We start from the raw sequence: 20,055 nt of genomic DNA, 5'->3' as shown, positions 1-20,055 counted from the left end.
TCAAAAACTTTCAAGTAATTCATGATCATACTTGTACTTTTCCCGAGGTTGAACGGTAGACAGACTACTCGGCCCAACGACACCTCGGCCCGTGCTGGTTGACACCTCGGCCCTCACAGGTCGGCTCAAAATCATTGACACCTCGGCCCATACCGAAGACTGATCGGCCCAAGGAATAAAATTAAAATTTAGTTTGTTTAAATTAGTTTAATTTTTTATTTTTATTTTTTGTATTTCCTATGGTAATGTAAATGTATACTATGTATATATAATCACTATACGTTTACTATAAATATACGATAATTTCAGTATTTCAGTATTTTCTAACAAACTACAGCACAACATCAAATTACAATCCGTTGATTGGGAGGTAAAAGGTCTATTTATTTATTGACTTTGTTGTTTATTACAATGCAACATTATACATTATTAATAATTATTAGCCATTTTTAAAAAGTTTTGGTTGCCCTCTCCCGACTGACTGACTAAAATTGTCTACTGCAGTGCATTGTACCATTGAATTTACTGATAAATATGTGTAAACCAATAGGTCTACACAGAAGTTTATGTCACAAGATTTATTGATTTGTTTATTTTTGATATATATATATTTTACTGTTTAATTTTAAAAACTCATATTTTTTTCAAATCAATTCAATAAAATACAAGAAACATATATTGACGCAAGCGTCAAAAATCGGCCGCAAACCAATTAATTGTTCCTTTTATGAAGCAACTAAAGACTGGAATGGTGATCTGTTTTTAAAATATCTTATATTTACCTGTTAATATATATCTTTCTGACATTAATCACTTGAGCACGACATTGCATGATTTTTTTTAAATTATATAATGCATGTTCATTATTACATGTATAAGCAAAGTACCCCTGGTCCTCTGCGTCAACAAACCTTGGGCCTGTATAATTAAGAGGCATTTACATTAAAAGTTTTAAACTAAAGTTTAATGTAATCTACAACTAGATATGCAGTGTAGTTTTATTTTAACTTAATAAAAACGCTACAAATATGTGGGACTCCTTGCTCTCTCTTGGAGGAAAAAACTAAACTCCCTCTAGATCCGCCACTACATTTCTTCTCTTTCAGTTTCTTTGAGTGTATTCGATTAAAACAACTCGTGTCGCACTAGTGTTAAATACGCGCATGCTCACTGATTGAACTTTAGTGATCTAAATAAAACATCTCGTGTTGTATAGTGTTTATTTAAATATGGCGGGAAAACAGTATACGTAGACTTTATTCCCTGTATATCTGGTTTGAATAGGACAAACAATTGATTAATAAACAATTTCCAATTATCAAATAAAGAATAACTGATAATTTCTAACAAAACCTCAAAGCTGAGAAATTAATTGTTCAACATTACATAATGTTTTTTTTTTTTTTTTGTTTGTTTTTTTTTTTTTTTGTTTTTGTTTTTTTTTTTTACAGATACAGCATGTATATTTTAGATTATTTATCCTTGCAATATTGTTTAACAAGTCAATACCTCCTCTTATTAAGATAAAAAAAAATAGAATAAGAACGTCTTCAAAAATATACAATGTAATAGCATCACTTACGACGGCGTATTAGTGCCATTTTAGCAATGTAGAATTTTTTTTAAATCGTTTGTACGATTTAATAAACCGTTTGTACAATTTAACAAATCGTTTGTACGATTTATTAAATTGTACAAACGATTTACTAAATTGTACAAACGATTTATTAAATCGTACAAACGATTTACTAAATCGTACAAACGATTTATTAAATCGTACAAACGATTTATGAAATCGTACAAACGATTTAATAAATTGTACAAACGATTTAATAAATTGTACAAACGATTTAACAAACAAATTGTACAAACGATTTATTAAATTGTACAAACGATTTATTAAATCGTACAAACGATTTACTAAATTGTACAAACGATTTATTAAATCGTACAAACGATTTACTAAATCGTACAAACGATTTATTAAATCGTACAAACGATTTACTAAATCGTACAAACGATTTATTAAATCGTACAAACGATTTACTAAATCGTACAAACGATTTAATAAATTGTACAAACGATTTAACAAACAAATTGTACAAACGATTTATTAAATTGTACAAACGATTTATTAAATCGTACAAACGATTTACTAAATTGTACAAACGATTTATTAAATCGTACAAACGATTTACTAAATCGTACAAACGATTTATTAAATCGTACAAACGATTTACTAAATCGTACAAACGATTTAATAAATTGTACAAACGATTTAATAAATCGTACAAACGATTTAACAAACAAATTGTACAAACGATTTATTAAATTGTACAAAGGATTTATTAAATTTAATAAATTGTACAAACGATTTAATAAATTGTACAAACGATTTAACAAACAAATTGTACAAACGATTTATTAAATTGTACAAACGATTTATTAAATCGTACAAACGATTTACTAAATTGTACAAACGATTTATTAAATCGTACAAACGATTTACTAAATCGTACAAACGATTTATTAAATCGTACAAACGATTTAATAAATTGTACAAACGATTTAATAAATTGTACAAACGATTTAACAAACAAATTGTACAAACGATTTATTAAATTGTACAAACGATTTACAAAATTGTACAAACGATTTATTAAATCGTACAAACGATTTACTAAATTGTACAAACGATTTACTAAATCGTACAAACGATTTATTAAATCGTACAAACGATTTACTAAACCGTACAAACGATTTACTAAATCGTACAAACGATTTATTAAATCGTACAAACGATTTAAAAATAAATTTCTACATTGTTAAAATGGCACTAATACGCCGTCGTACTTATGATAGTTGCGTATCGTCTTTTTGGAAAAAAGGGGTGGGGGAGCCACAAAAAAAAACTTGACAATAAAAAAGACATTACTCATACTAGAAAATCCTATTTAGTTGGAGGAGGGGGATGTAGGTCCCATTTTCTTCAGCACCAAAGAATGGAGGCGTACAAGGCGAGGACAATCTCCCGCTCTGAGAAAAGACATTTCTCAATTCTAAAGGTTACATTTTTCAAAATTATATTATTTATATCATCTTTTACACATTTAATTCTGTATTTCATTGTTTTAATATTTTATTAATACTATATTTTTCACTTATGTTTTTAAGATATGTGAAAACAAAAAAGAAAAGGCTTCACGTATGATTCGAACTCTTTCCATACTAAGCGCAGGGTTTCGTCTGAGACCGACTGCTTTCACTACGCTACGAAGTATATCATGCGTTATCGACGTCTGTCATTGTGATTTAAATGAACGGGTTTGTTGAAGTGTAAATTTTTTCAGAAATTTTCGATTTTCATATAGAATGGGTTTAGATTCCATTTTTTGGACAAATGAAATAGATTTCTCATTTCGGTTTCCATCATTTAAGCGTTAAAAGAAGAATGGAGACTTGACCCATTTATGTTCAAAAGTCATTTTTTTTTGTAGCTCTAGTAAACCCATTTTTCACTAAATATGCTTAACGGACAACTTTGAAATAAAGACTATCAAATAATAAGTCGTTCAGTAAAATTAAATGATAAAAGGTTTTGAAGATGACATTACTGAGAACATGATTTTAGAAAAATACAACTTTTCTGTGAATTTTGAAAATTGAGAAACATTTTGCCTCAGAGCGGGGGATTGTACACGCCTTATACGCCCTCTTTCTTTATTCATAAAATACGACTTCACTCTTGCTTGGCTTTATTGTAACAAACAGGAGGAGGAAGCTATCGGTGGACTTTCAATGAAGATTTTTTAAAAGTAGAGAGTTGTGTTTGGAAAATAGTGTGGGGTAGCGTTTAATTTCTAATTATACAAACACCGAAACAGTTTTCGCATTTGCAATGCGACTTCACTTCCCGCCATTTTTTCCACCTGTTACTCCAGGTAAACTGAGGAGTATACTCGCGTAACACGAGTTGGTCACCCGTGTCGAAGATAGGTTGTTTTATTTACAACTCTAGTGACTCGTGTAACTCGTGTCGCTTAATCGAATATACCCTTTGAGTTGTAGCGGGAAAATTCTTGGCACATTGTAAAACGTGCATTATCCTCGTCTGCTAGGCCAAATCTTGTAATATTCTGTAGCCTTCTAGGTCTTTTGATGAATTAACATTTAACCATATTTGTGAAAATGTTTATATATGTACATGTGTACACGTCATTTTAAAATAAATACGTACAACAAATCCTGTTTAAATAGAGAAAGTAAAATTGTGCAATATACGTAACGCGGTCTTTGCTTTAGACTATGCCCAACACATGTCCTAATTTTCTCCGCACCTCAAACATGTAAAAGTTTCTCAATCAGGGCCGCGTTTCACAAAACTATCGTAAGATTTATCCTAAGATAGATCTTACGATCATCTTAAGATCTGACTTATGACAATCATAAGATTTGTCACTGCTGTTTCACAAAACTATCTTAAGTATAAGAAATCTTAAGACAAGTCTTAAGACATGCATATTCCATTCTTCAATATCACAGGGATTTAAAAAAAGTTTTCACGAGGTTTTTCTTAAATTTTCTTTAAAATATTGAAATAATGTGTCTCATATAGTTTCTTTTGAAGATAAACCCTCGAAAAACCCCCCAAAATTTATTCCATCAAATAAAGTTCATGTACTTTGTGTATGTGTTGGGAAGGGGAGGGGGTCATTAAAATTAAATTTGAATTAATTTCATCAAAAAAAAATAATAAAATTTGCTGAAATGTCTTTTTGCTCGGGAAATAGAAGTTTTTTGACAAAATGCATGTGATCACTTTTAATTAAAACTACTACTGTATATGAAGCTTTGCAAATAATGGAAGATTTTTTCAATTAATCCATTTGAAACACCAAATTGTGTTCAAAGTTCGTTCATTAAATTTATTCGATGCAGTAGCCCTTTTCACAAAAAATCTTAAAACTAAGAGCAAAACTTCTCCACCATTCTACAATTCTACAACATTATTTAAGCTGCGAAAATCTTTCTATTACATTACAGAAATATTTTATGAATAAATTTCATTCAATTATTTAGAAAAATATTTTAATCAAATTAAAAAAAAGAAAGTGTGGTAAAATTTTAGATTTAGTCGTAAGATTTTTTTTGTGTCTTTGAAACGCTTCAACTACTGAAGCAAAATTTCAATGCTAACAGACGAAGAAGAAAAACGAAAGAAAAAATTCAATTCAAATTTTTAGGGTTTCAATATTGTTAAGAAAAGGCATAAAGAAAGCAAGTGCATACAGCATCAAATATTACAACATATTGCATTGTCATACACATTCATGTGGATTAATAAGGATACCTCATCTAATTTTGTACGACTGAATAAAATGTTTAAATTGAAATTAAATCACCACAGTTAGAAACATATAAAAACCATTTATATATTGTCTGCCACAATGTAACAAAATAAATTAAAGTAAAATTCATGGACTTATCAAATCCATAAAAAATACACATGGTCCAAAGAAGCATTTGGGTTTTTTGGGGGTGCAAATCAGTTGGGAGGGGGCACAACCAAAGAAAATTTCTTGAAATGAATAAAGTGGAAATACATAAAGTAGGTACATTTATACATTTTAGTTTTTCAATCATATATTTTTTGGCATTTTTTTTGGGGGGGTGGGTGGGGGGTGGGTGGGAGTGTCACTGTTATAGTCCAAAGAATTGTTCTATCTCTAAAAAACCGTTTTCTTTAAATATCCTTCGGTTTTTAGCCAAAATACATACTGTCGCAAGTTTCACTTTAGACTTAAGACATGTATCTAGTTGTCTTAAGATTATGATAGATCTTACGATTATCATAAGATATGACAGTTTTGTGAAACGGCTATTGTGCAATCTTACGATAATTTTCGGTCTTAGGACAGATCTTAGTCATAATATAGTTTTGTGAAACGGGCCCCAGGATTGGATGAAATATTTACCTCATTCTTTATAAACAAAATAATTTTTTTGTGCGTTCTTGGTAAACATTTAGACGCTCTTTTTGATATACTATTATATCAATGTAAAAAAAAAATAGTTTTTATTTAAATTGTTTTAACTCCGCAGAAACGCAGAGCGACTTCAAACTTTCATATCATATAACCGACCGCCTCCTGGCGGCCGGTAATCAACAATGGTTTCTTACAGGAACTTTTCATTAACGGCCCCACAGTCAACACTCCCCTATGACACGCGCTCGAGACTTTAAAGGTATTGCACTGCGTCTTCTTGTTTGTTTAATGATTAGCATATATATAATCAAGTTACTAATGCATTGTCTTTCTTTAATTACCGTGAAATATTGCCGTCTTGGAAGATTGCAAATGTATCAAATTAATTTTCTTTTGCATTTCATAGATATATAACAGCATAAATAATAAATATATTTAATTAAAATGATATATTTTTGTTTGGGCCGAGCAGTCTTTTATGTGAGCCGAGGTGTCTTTAAATTTGGGCCGAGCCGTGGGAGCCGAGGTGTCAATGGGCCGAGGTGTCGTTGGGCCGAGCAGTCTGACATTCATCGGTTGAACAACCCCCCACTTTTAAAAACCATACTCCACCCATTGAATTAAATAACTACATGTAAAACATACGTTATAATAACACTTTTCCCCATCCCCATTCAACCCTCCACCTTTGAAAAATCCTTCAACCCTCCTTTTGAAAAATTTCTTGACCTGCGCCTATAAAGTAATTAATGTCTATGGGGGATGAACTAACAAGGGGTCGAACCCCCCAGCTACCGCTTCATTTATCCGGTTTCTTGGACGGTTGAAATTTGTAATTTACCTATTCTTCTTCCCGCGAATTCAAATTTTTTGGTGTAAGTCTAGGAGTCTAGTGTAATAATAGCTATGGCAAAACGCAACACAACTCGCTCGGTAAAGATTTCAGAGTTGAATGAAGAGCTTAACAGGTGATTATAGCCGCAATCCACAGGTGCCTGTGCCAGACCCGTTTGCACACTCGCTACACTACCAAAAAAAAAAAACAAACAAAAAAAAAACATTTTTCTCAGGATGTGCAGAAAATCTCATTTTGCAGTGATCATTTTCAACTTTGATCTCATCTGAAAACAATTCATTTGAAAATTACTCTTGACAGGGACCTATATACTACTGAAGAATTGTATTTTTCTGTGTAATTGCAATCAAAGTTCTGAAAGTCTTGGGGCTATGTATGACAATATAGGCCTACTCCTTGACATCTTCGCAAGTAGCTGCAGATCTGTAGCATTATGGTTTTATATGATTTGTCTTTGACCATAACGCTACAGATCCCGTAATGCAAAAAAGGTGCAATTTACGGCGCAATATTTTTTGCGCTCTTTTGTGGAGAATTTCTCATCTTTCCAGCATCGGTCAATTAACTACCTTTCACTTCCTATTTCTAGGCACATTATTTAAGTAATCTATATTTTATCCATATCCCAATCACTTTATAGTCGTCTCTACAAGTGATAAACTTGCTGGATTAAAATTATTTGTTAGATTGCTTAAAATTCACTTCAAGCGAGTTTACTGCCTGTGGAGACGACTATAAATGGTTGGGAGGTGGATAAAATATACATATTGGCTACATAGTTTGTCTAGACTTAGGGAGTAAAAGGTAGTTGATTGACCATGCTAAAAAGTGGAGAAATTCTCTTCAAAAGAGCGCAAAAAATATTGCGCTGTAAATTGCACCTTTTTATACGCCCGTCTTAAGACGGGACGTATTATGTTATAGGCTTCGTGTCCGTCCGTCTGTCCGTCCGTCTGTCCGTCTGTTAGCTTTTCTCGTGTCCGGCTCATAACTTTAATACTATAAGGCCTAGAGTTATCAAACTTTGTCAGCTGATACATCTTGGGTAGAAGGTGTGTCGCGCACAAAAAGTAGGTCGCTCTGACCTATAATTAAAAAGTTATAGACAAATATGGAAAAATCCTGTCCGGTCCATAACTAGAAAACTATTAGACCTAGAATCATCAAATTTGGCCAGTTTATGCATCTTAGGTAGAAGGTGTTTCGCGACCTATTTTAAGGTCACTGTGACCTTTAATTTGAAAGGAATTTTTAAAAAAAATGTCTTTTTTTTTCTATTCATTTACACATTCAATAAATGTAAAACTATTGCACTAACCTTATTAGAAAAATGTTAAATCAAGAAAATACTTATTTTTTTAGCATAAACTTGACAGCAATCTAAACAAATATAATGAAGGTTAGAGAAATTCCACCTCTCCCATGAGTCTAATTATCTAGCACTGGTCAAGAAGAATTTTGATAACAGAAAATTGCATGTCAAATTAGAGAGGAAAATTAATGAGTTTAGTGTGAGGTGTAGCTGTCAGGGCATCGGTGCTATCTATATCCCTTGAGTATTGAGCCAAATGGGTAAGCCTGTTGGATTAAAAATAGATCTTGTTGGCTAGCCAAAGGTTTAAAATGAATTTGATGAGAAGTAATTAAAACTAATTTGATATTGCATATGAAACTATTTTGATATTACATAATATTATAAACTTAAAAATTAATTTTATGGGGGTAGGGGTGGAATCTGCATGTCCATATGAATTGCATATTAACAATTAACTGTCTGACATTAAATCTAAAAAAAAAATCATTGTTGTTTTATATGTTTTAAAAATGTTTATGGTAATTGTGCAGATCCAATAATCTTTTGGGAGTAATGAGTAGACAAGCATCCAGTTAAAGATTAATTAATGTGTTCAATGTAGGAAGGCTAGCTGCATGTCTCTTTCATTTCTTAAGAGCATGATTTTATCTGCATCCTTCGGGAATTAGACAGAAGAACTATTGGTCAGTTTATATTTGATGGCCAGCCTTTTATTTCCAAAATTAATTAAGTATAGATTAAATTGTGAAGACTAATTTGATATTGTTTAATATGATAGGCATTTGGCAAGGTATAGAAATCTATGAATGATGCAATATTTGTTATAATTAATTAATGCCTACACCACAGGGGATGGATAAATAATTTTTTTAAGGTGTGTAAAAATCATTGAAATCTTAAAATCAAGGTTGAAATGATTTTCCTGCACTTTTAACTGTTTAAGATACATTGTAATTGTAATTTTTTGACGGGCGTATCATGCTGTGGCGTGGCACTTTATTTGCATTACGGGATCTGTAGCGTTATGGTCAAAGAAAAATATATAAAACCATAACCATGATAACGCTACAGATCTGCAGCTACTTCGCAAGCCAAGGGTTTTCAGTATGTAACACTCGTTTGTGGAGAGTTACGGACCGAAAACCCTTGGCTTGCGTAGATGACTCTTTGAATCATGAATGAAATGACAAAGAAGTCCAGTTCTGGTTAACATGAAAATAGGTCGCCCTTCGGTAAATATTCAGCACAATGTTAAGTAATCATAATCAGTCATGTGCCTCTGACCACACCCAATAGAGAGGACAATTTTAATCAAACAGTGAATGGAATTACATGTTATGCTCCAAACTATCTCTGCTTTGGATTGGTTTTGAAACCCCCCAAGTATAAACATTAATAGTCATTAAATTGTGATTTTTGGTCTCTTTTTTAATGAAAAGAAGAATGTGAAAAGTTTAGTATAGTAATACTTGTATTATTAGTTACATATAAGTCTTTTAGTGACAGTGTATGGGATGATACCTAGTTAGTAAATTCCATACCTTGCGAGGCAGAGCCGAGTCTGGTATGAAATTTACTAACCAGGTATCATCCTGTATCCTAGTAATTGTCACTAAAAGACTATATGTAACGAATTTACCCCACCGATGAAACATTTACGTATTATCTGTGGTTTATATTTATTTAATGTGTTTTTCTGCTATACATGCTTCAACATGCTTATACTGTGCCTATTATGACGTCATGTTGTGTTTGTTATGTAATACATTGACTGCATGGGTATACATTTACAATTGACCGGGTGTAAGTAATCCACCTCCATCAGACTTCAACCAATCGTAAGCTAGGATTTCATGGAAAAATCAACAGAGATGGGGTAAAGTATGTTGACAGTGTCACCGTTAGGGCAAGCGCAGATACTTATTCAGCATTTTTAGAATATTTACATTTGTTGTTTTTTTTTCTAGTATGCCAACATGGTCAACAGTGAATTTGATTTGAATACCATTTTCGTGTATACTCATGCATAGAAATACACAGAGAAACATGCGCTAACATGACGTCACAATGAGGCGACAGAGATGTTTGAAAATTGCAATGAATTAACATGATTAAGGCAGCGAGAACTACAGTCCCTGAAACGTTCTACTTTCCCATTTTTCTGTTCGTTCAGCGTTTGTTCAGCATGCATTCACGATTCGCTCTTCGTTCACAGTATTGCGTTCACCGTGTGCTCGCGTTCACTGTTCACAAAACGTTTGCTCTTTGTTCCATATACTTTGCGTTCACCGTTCACTTCTCATTCAGTCTTCATTGTCATTCGGAACTTCGAAGTGAAAGGACTTATCTTTTTTTTTTCATAAGTATATAATGTACATGTTTTCATTATTTTTGTAAATTTGACTTCTTTTCATCATATTTCCATTCCCAAGTCCAATTTTTCAAACCCATTTACTACAGCAGTTTGATAAAGTACACTATCCAGCCATAGACCCTTGTGTAGAGAAACATCTTTACAAGTAATTGAATCCAATATACTTAAGAAAATATGATGTGAGATTTGCATTACTTAAACTGATAACATTTGTAGAGGTGAGATTCGTAATCTTTGATTACCTATGTTTTATAGACTTATTAAAGAATCCAATATATGGAATATTGCTTTCTAAAATATTGTATCATGTCGAATTTTTTTGCTCAATACACAGCCCTACAAATTACACGGAGTACCCCCTCCCCAGAATCGCACTCATTTACACTTTGAAATTGAGGGGAATGTGCTGAGGCCACTAACAAAATGTCCATTACTATTTTCTTCTTCGATCATAATATATTTACACAACCATACATTATGATGTGTATGGCATGTTTGTCTTTATTTTATAATATTTAATAATATAATATGTTGACGGTGTGACTGTTACGGCAAGAGCAGATACTTAATCATTTTTAATTTAGATCAGGCTAATCAAATTCCATGTGAAATTTTGAACATCTAGACTCGGATGTCACATGAAGTCACATGATATTATAAGTCGCATTAATTGCAAAACCAGAGAGTGAGCAGTGCTTACTCTGATGAAAAATATTCTTACTACTCCACGAATAACTGAAATCTAAATTTCTGTACCTGTTTAATCTTCATCTTTATGATGTTTCTCATGTTAATGCCTAGTAATAATGGTAATAAGAATGAGATGATTGAATTTTTTCTAGCTGGAAGATACATGCCACAGTATCGTTTGAGGAAAAAGAAGTCAAGACCATCAAATCTGGAGAACATTGAGAAGGAGGCCTCAGGGTATTTAGTGTCATACTACAGGATAAATCAGGGTCCATTAAAGGAATTGCTTTTAACAAATTTGCAGAAAGGTTGTCTACTAAAATAAGGAACAAGAAGGTAAGTTTTAGCTCACATGCGTCCATTAGGCGTAACAAAAAAATATGTTTGTTTACGGTTACCCGACCGACCCTAATTTTAAGGAGGCTCATTACACCACTTTTTGATGACGTACTACACAAAAAAATATACCTCCATTGTGTCGGCCGGTTTGCTCAGGGAACGAGTAGTGTAGGAACCTCTATAATATGACCCTGACCTTTAAAACGCTTTAAAAATAGATGTAACATGCGGTGTTGTAAACAGTGAAAACAAAGTAACGGATTCATTATGCATAAACCAAGAATTGCTTTTAGGCAGAAACAAAAGAAAGCAACAGTCAAATCTTCGGCAAACAAGTAATGTCAATTTCATAGCCATGCATGCAGTGAACTCTATCAATCACTGACATTTATGTATGGAAGAAATTCGAGTTAAAATCTACAACCTTGTTGAAATTAAAATTTTATTTAATTGCGCTATTTACTGTGTTGGTGTTAATTTATATATTTGTTTTTTTTTATTTAAATGTATACTCTGGCAATTTAAAGCTTTAATATGAATTTCAGATGTAATGTCAAACGTTCCATAGTGTTTTGAGTCTTGGCTAATTAGGAAAGATAACTCTTGAAAGTGGACTTTTTATACCAAATATTTTTTAAATTGGATTTTTCATTTCGTTTAAACATTCTTCATTCAATTTGACACATGTAATTCATTGAAATACATTCCTTGTCTCTTCAGAACACACTTTTTAAACGTTTTATGCATAGATTAAAAAGATAATGACATTAATTGTTTTTTAGGAGAAAATTATTTTTTCTAATAAAATTATTATCAGGTATTATGAGGTATTTTCACTTTGTGTACTTGTCTTAAGAAGATGCCCATCATTTGACACTGAAAGTTCTGAAATTCAGTGAATAATAAACCTGAAATAAAACATTTCACTTAAATAAAACAAAAACTAAAAAATTCTATAAAAAATATTTATGATATCAATACCCCCATCTGGATATTTGACATCTACATTATAAATGGTGCCGTATTGAAATCTAAAATAAACTGTGGATGTAATGAGCCACCTTAATCGCCGAACCAAACTTTTTTTCGTCATAAAAATCCGGAAGTTACTGGCCGGTCAGTTTAACTTTTACATTCAACTTTGAAATCGAAATTGAAAGTACAGAAACAAAACAAGTGAGTTCAATTTCTACATCAACGAGTTCGTTGCAATTTGCTTACCATTGCGTGGCAGTTGCAGGGGTGTGCAACTAGCATTGCCCAACACCCGGAGCTACCGTTTTTTGGGGGGTAGTAAAAATAAAATTAAAATTATGCATGTAAATACATGAGAAACACAAACGATATTTTCACTCATTGTTTTGCTTTTTAATTTCTAACTAATGAAAATTTTCCAGGCAGTATGCTCCTACTGCTCTTAAATCACTTTAATCTCATCCATTTTGCAGTACTACCTGACTTATTTAATTTATTTACTTAAAAAACGATCGATTTTTCCTAATCCAAATTTCCTCCATTCCTCTGTTAATGGTAAATACATGCAGATATCTCTTTCAATTATATACGATCCCCAAATCGACTGATAGTTAAGTGTTATGTGATTAAACTTTAATATATATCAATTATACTTAATGGTTTGAAATGAAAATAAAATGATTTTTGCTTCATTTTAGATAAGCTAGACTAGTGCAATATGTTCAGAAAAGAAAAGATAATTTCTTAAAAGTTTTAAACTTCAACTTTAAAAGGAATGGCTTAGGACCCTACCTTTCTCAACTGTGAACTTTTTAAAATATTAGTTTTTACAGTTTTGGACTGGTCACTTTTAACTTCGGACTAATAATTTTATTGTTGTTACAAGCGTGTGGGTTAGTACTTGATTTTTTTTTTAATTGCCCACCCCTGAGTTGTAAGGCAGTTGGTAAGAAAGATTATATTGTCTACCACCCATATTACAAGCCCAAACAAAATTAAGGCACGGTACAATGGTAAAACTGTTCTGTAATTCAACCAATTCATGTGAATTTGTGTATTAAAAAAATTCAATAAAATAAAAAAAAATTCCTACCTACCGACCCTATTTTATTTCAGAATTTAACAGTAAACAAAGTTATTTTTTTGTTTGGCCTTAGGCACAATAGCACTTTTCTGCATGTTCTAGCTGATTGAATTTTATCAGTTGTGTTCCTAGATTACCCATGGTAGTAAGATCAATTGTCTGTTAAAATCATTTATTAATTTGACTGCATATATATGTTCTATTTTTCTTTGTTCACATATTTAGTAAAAAAATCTTTTACATGAAACAAATTGGAAATGAAACAACTTTTAATTAAATAATGACAATTTTTTTAATTGAACAGACTTTAATACAGTATATCTGTACATATCATTGAAACAGATACGATAACAGGTTATATTATTTTAGTAAATCTGAAACATCTGCTTAATTAGTCACATCGGGCCATACTGTGCATGTACATTTAGATCTTTTTGATATTGAACAGAAGTATTGTGTAAGTGGAGCAGACATTAGAAAAGCCCATACTGCAAATAATAAAACCAACCATGAGTTTCAACTGATCTTCAAAGGAAACGCAGAATTTAAAGATGCTGTCACTAAGAGAGTTTATCATTTGGATGATGACCATGAAAATTCTGATTCATCAGATTCAGAAGCCGAAAGAAGATCAGTCAATTTAAAACCCAAGAAACTAAATGTTGTACGAAAGTATAGAGATCAAACGGCTTCAACAAAGTTTGGTAAGTCTTGAATGTACAAGGTGTCCTTTATCATTTTAAAACAAAATTTGCATGTTTTAACATAAAGAGCAAACTTATAAAGTAACACATGCTTTTTTTCTTTTATACATCTGGGGGAGTGGCGGGGGGTGGTGGCTTAGATGGATATTTGTCTAGCTGGTGTATAAACAAATATCTACATTTCCAATATCTTTGTCAGAGACAATATTACAAATAGTCAATGTACTTTATTTCCTCATCAATGCACTGGTTCATCAATAGGCGCGGTTTAAAAAAAAATACGCAGGGCGGGACAAATAGGAACAAGAAGTGGGGCTTGTAGCACGTGGAGTGGCAGAATCAGTACCATGTAACTTTAAAGACCCAATTTTTTTACCGTACGGTTACCTGAGGAGGGGGAGTGGTCAAAGTAACAGTGGTGTTATTTACCTGGAGACCCCCAATACCCAAGATGTCAAAAATCTGTGTATACGTAGCATTACACAAGAAGTCTGTGTTTGGTAATCAGGGTCAATGTTACGTGTTTTGTGTCTGGTTTTGAGTAAAACTACGTAAAATAATTATTTTAATATGGAATTTATTTGTAAACTAAACGCGTTCATCGAAATCATGGTAATGTTTTGAAGGAAAAAAAAATAATAAGATACAAGTATATCATTTTTAGAAAATTTTTTCCTTACATAAAAGAAAAATTAACCAGTAAAAACTACATATCAATAATATTATCTTTTTTAATCTTCAATAAAAGAAATCACTTGATTAAAAAAAAGTCTGACTATTGAAATAAAAAATTATTGATCCACCTATTCGTCGTGCATGTGAACATGCATTTACCGCGATCGAAATGTCTCTTTTTATGGCCAACAATGTTGTCCAAAATATTCCATATTTTTTATTCTTCGTGTGTTAACAAAATTTTATTGTTAGAAAGATTTCTTTTCGGAATCGATCACTATTAATTATCTTCACATTTTCTATATATATATATATATATATATATATATATATATATATATATATATATATATATATATATATATATATATATATATATATATATATATATATATATATATATATATATATATATATATATATATATATATATATATATATATATATATATATATATATATATATATATATATATATATATATATATATATATATATATATATATATATATATATATATATATATATATATATATATATATATATATATATATATATATATATATATATATATATATATATATATATATATATATATATATATATATATATATATATATATATATATATATATATATATATATATATATATATATATATATATATATATATATATATATATATATATATATATATATATATATATATATATATATATATATATATATATATATATATATATATATATATATATATATATATATATATATATATATATATATATATATATATATATATATATATATATATATATATATATATATATATATATATATATATATATATATATATATATATATATATATATATATATATATATATATATATATATATATATATATATATATATATATATATATATATATATATATATATATATATATATATATATATATATATATATATATATATATATATATATATATATATATATATATATATATATATAATATATATATATATATATATATATATATATATATATATATATATATACATATATATACAGACGCTAGAGGAAATTTGAGCATTAATTCTGACATCAATTTCTGTACAACACCGTGAGGATTGTAGCCATAATACAAAATAAAACATCTTTTAAAAACTATGCTATGCTGTTTAATAGTGCTGAATATTTTTCTTATATCCCATTTCTTAAAAAATAATTTAATTCGTCGGACTCCTAATTACGGCAAATAGAGCCGGTTTCTGTGGACGCGGATACAGATAAACATGGACGATATAGCACTTACAAGTAACCAACAGCAGTGAAGATAGAAAAGAAATATTTTATTATGTCAGTGTTTAAATAATCTACTTTCAATTATTTTTTGAAATAAAATTCAAACATATTGGAGTTTTCTAATCCGCGTGTATACTATGCGGGTACATGAAAGTGTTTGACGCGTGACCAGGTAATTGTTTTCAAAACATGCAAACTCAGATTATCATGAAACACAGGTAGCTGACCCGTCAATCAAATCAGAAGCTATTGTTTTTTTTAATGATTGACAGGCGGTAAACTATTGATCTTGAATCAGGTAGACTTTGGGGGCGTTAACATAAAATTGGGTGTTTAAGGAATAGCTGTCAGATTTATCAATTTCATGACGATAATCAGTAGATTGGCTTGCGTGATAATTTTCTGCATAAATGCCTTTGGTGTTTATGCAAATTATGACACAAGCCAATCCATTGATCACATTATGAAATTATTTAAATAAGACAGTTAATCCTTAAATATTAGAAATGAAAACAGCATAGAAATCCTTGTATCAAAGTTGACAGTCATGATTTTTTACACTCTAAACTGCTGATAATAATTGAACAATATTTGACGGGTGTATCGGGGCACTTTATTTACTTTTAGAGATAATTTATTCTTATTACGAATTTCATACAACAATTTATATAAATTTAAATAACTTGCTTACTTAGGGGGAAAAAACTTGACCAAAGACTGGATTTATCGATCTAGTATTTCTCAGAATTGAAGTTCCAGTCATAAAAAGAAACCTGTAATTGCTAAGATTAGACATAAATGCTTAAATTTACAGAAAACCTTGAATAGCTGAATCAATTTTACCCAGACAAATCCTACTGGGAGAACATTAAAGTCAAGAAAATATTATAATAAATAATTTATTATGATAATTTCTTTATCAGACCTGTCAGATGATAAAATGATAATCTTTTTGAACACTTTGTAGATATCGTGGGAGTCATCACAAAAACAAAGGATGTAGAGACTAAGACTAACTCGAGGAGTAATAAGCAATTTTTTATTAAAGAAATTTCCATCCGTGATCAGAAAGAGGGAGTCAATTTGTGCTTGACATCTGATCTTAATGAGCAAGTAAGAGGCAAAATTGTCATAAATGTATTGTTATTATTTTCATAAATTATTGTTATCATTTATTTGGTCACCTGAACAAACTTAGGTGACCTATTGCTATCAGTTTTTGTCCGTCATCGTCCGTCGTGCGCCTCTTCAAAAATTGTGAATTCCATGGATGGCCCCAGGGTCAGGGGTTCTGGTGTTAGGGTGGGGCTCCATTGATTAATGATTATGCAGTAAAAATGTATTAATTCTTTGAAATCTTCTCTGCTCCTGGATATTAAAGAACAAATTAGATATATAGTTATAATGAGCAAGAATGCCTCTTCCAACATTGTGAATTCTATTGCCCCTGGGTCAGGGGTCCTTGTGTTAGGGTTGGGCTCTATTTATTTAATATAGTGAAAATGCATTATATCTTTGTAAATCTTTGTTTCTCTGCTCGTGGGTATTAATTAAACTAATAAAGTACATGATTACGTTGAATAAGGCTGCCTCTTTCTAAATTAGGATTTTCATGGCCCCGGGGTCAGGGATTCTGGTGTTAGGGTGGGACTCTATTGATTATATATAGTGAAAATGCATAAATTCTTTAAAAATCTGCTCCTCTGCTCCTGTGTATTAAACCAAAGATATACATACATAGTTATGATGAGGAAGGATGCTTCTTCCCAATTTGTGAATTTCATGGCCCCTGGGTGAGGGGGTCTGGTGTTAGGGCTGGCTCCAATGATTACATTGTGAAAATGCATTAATTCTTTAGAAATTCTTTTCATTTGCTCTTGGGTAATATGTCAATGATCTAAGTACATATTTATGATGAAGAAAGGTGCCTCTTCCAAAATGGTTCATTCCAGGGCCCTTGGGTTGGGAGTACTGTGGGGGGGGGGGGGGGGGGTTACATAGTTTGAAAGACTGAAAATTAAAGTAATGCTTTGAAATCTGCTCTTTGGTTTTAATCAACCATTTATGAAGAAATAAAATTTAAAACTAATAATAAAATTTCCTAAATTTTGAAATATGTGGCCCCAATGTCAGTGGTTCTTGTTGGTTGGGTTGCACAACTGGTGGTCATAAAGTGGAAATACATTTTCTCTTTATTACTCTGATCTACATCTGGGTATTAAGTAAGCAAAGTAAGCATGCTAACTGTATATTTATAATGAATAATGGTGCCCCTTCCAAAATGTTGAATTTCATGGCTTTTTTTTTGAAACACGAACCAAATTCAATTGTTTGGAAGTTGTTACATGAAACTCAGGTGACCTATAAGGCCCTTGGGTCTCCTGTTGTTTTTATCTTTGAAAATGGTTTGAAGAAAGTGGTCAATGGAAAATGTTTTAACTATAGGCCTTATCTGATTGAAAATTGATAGAGGGATCATCTTATGTCTTTGAATTTCATCAAGGAATCATCTTGTTACCATGGTCAGTACGTAGTACGTATTTGTGATAACGTAGACGTGCAAAAATTTTAGTAAGGACTCAATTTTGGCATTTATAGCACATTAATGCCCTGTTCACACGGAGAATTTAATTCGCAGTAAATTAATGCGAAGTAAACTAATGCGAACCAAACTAATGCGAATTAAATTGCGTTCACACGACAGCTAATGCGAAGTAAACTAATGCGAATTAAAATTTTACTTTGACAGTCAGGCGTGAGGAAGGCTATTATGACGTCATTTCTAAATCACGTCACCTTATGCAGAAGCAGATGCATTTGACATAATGTCACAGTGTCTGGAGACATATTTTAGTGATTAATACATTTTTTCTTAGATTTTCACTCAAAAATAGTACAAACACTTCAGGTTGACCACCGACATGATGCATATGACTTAATCTTGCCATTACGCATGCATCAGAATTTAATTCGAATTAGCTTCGCTTAGCGTTCACACGGAGCTAATGCGAAGTAATTTAATGCGCAGTAAACTAATACGAAGTAAACTAATTCGCATTAAATACTCCGTGTGAACGCGAAGCGCAGCTAATTCGCAGTAACTTTACGTTTAATTCGAATTAAACTCTCAGTGTGAACAGGGCATAATATCTCAAAGCATCCCAAAATTACTAAATTTTCTTAGTGACAAAATTTAAAACCTGTTTCATTATGGTTTGTACATTTAATTGATAAATAATATGTATGATAAATCACTCATTGGACTGGTGCTAAGAATCATTTATTTTTCTAGTTTGAAGATTTTGACTGGTCAAAAGGAATAGTTGTTTGTGTGAAAGAATGCTCCTGGAAGAAATTACCAGATACAAGTATGTTAAAATTTTAGCATCTTTTTATGTGTTTTCTTGAAGTGTAATTGATATGTTAAAATCCTAGACTATTAACTGCCCCTGTCCCTATAAGTGCCCCCTAGGTCTTAATTGTTCAATAGTCAGGAAATAAGGGCCCCCTGTACAGTGAATATAAACAACAAGAATTGTTTCAAAAGTTCTGCTAAAATTTGAAGAAAGTGAAAATGAAAATCGTCTATTATCCAGTTCCATGGTATTATAGAAAGCGAATCATTTAGCATAATTTGGGTGAATTATTTACACTTACAGTAAATTAAGTTAAACATTATTTTAGTGCTACTTTGAATTTATTATTTTTCTCCAAAAGATTTTTGATGTTAAAATATGACATTAAATATTATAAA

The 20,055-nt window shown here is 31.0% G+C and overlaps 1 long non-coding RNA gene across 1 annotated transcript; it reads left to right on the top strand.

The window, feature by feature from the left end:
* Window positions 1-11,422: 11,422 nt before the first annotated feature.
* On the top strand, window positions 11,423-19,673 carry LOC134245873 (uncharacterized). Its single transcript, XR_009987536.1, has 4 exons — window positions 11,423-11,558; window positions 14,069-14,324; window positions 17,269-17,414; window positions 19,594-19,673. It is a non-coding gene; the product is annotated as an uncharacterized LOC134245873 (long non-coding RNA).
* The last annotated feature ends 382 nt before the right edge of the window (window positions 19,674-20,055 follow it).

The sequence above is a fragment of the Saccostrea cucullata genome, unplaced genomic scaffold, assembly GCF_032062105.1.
Source record: "Saccostrea cucullata isolate Sc308-1 unplaced genomic scaffold, CSIRO_AGI_Scuc_v1 ctg3204, whole genome shotgun sequence".
NCBI classification, from domain to species: domain Eukaryota; kingdom Metazoa; phylum Mollusca; class Bivalvia; order Ostreida; family Ostreidae; genus Saccostrea; species Saccostrea cuccullata.
The sequence above is the reverse complement of the archived record's forward strand: the minus strand, read 5'-3'. Positions and strand labels throughout refer to the sequence as shown.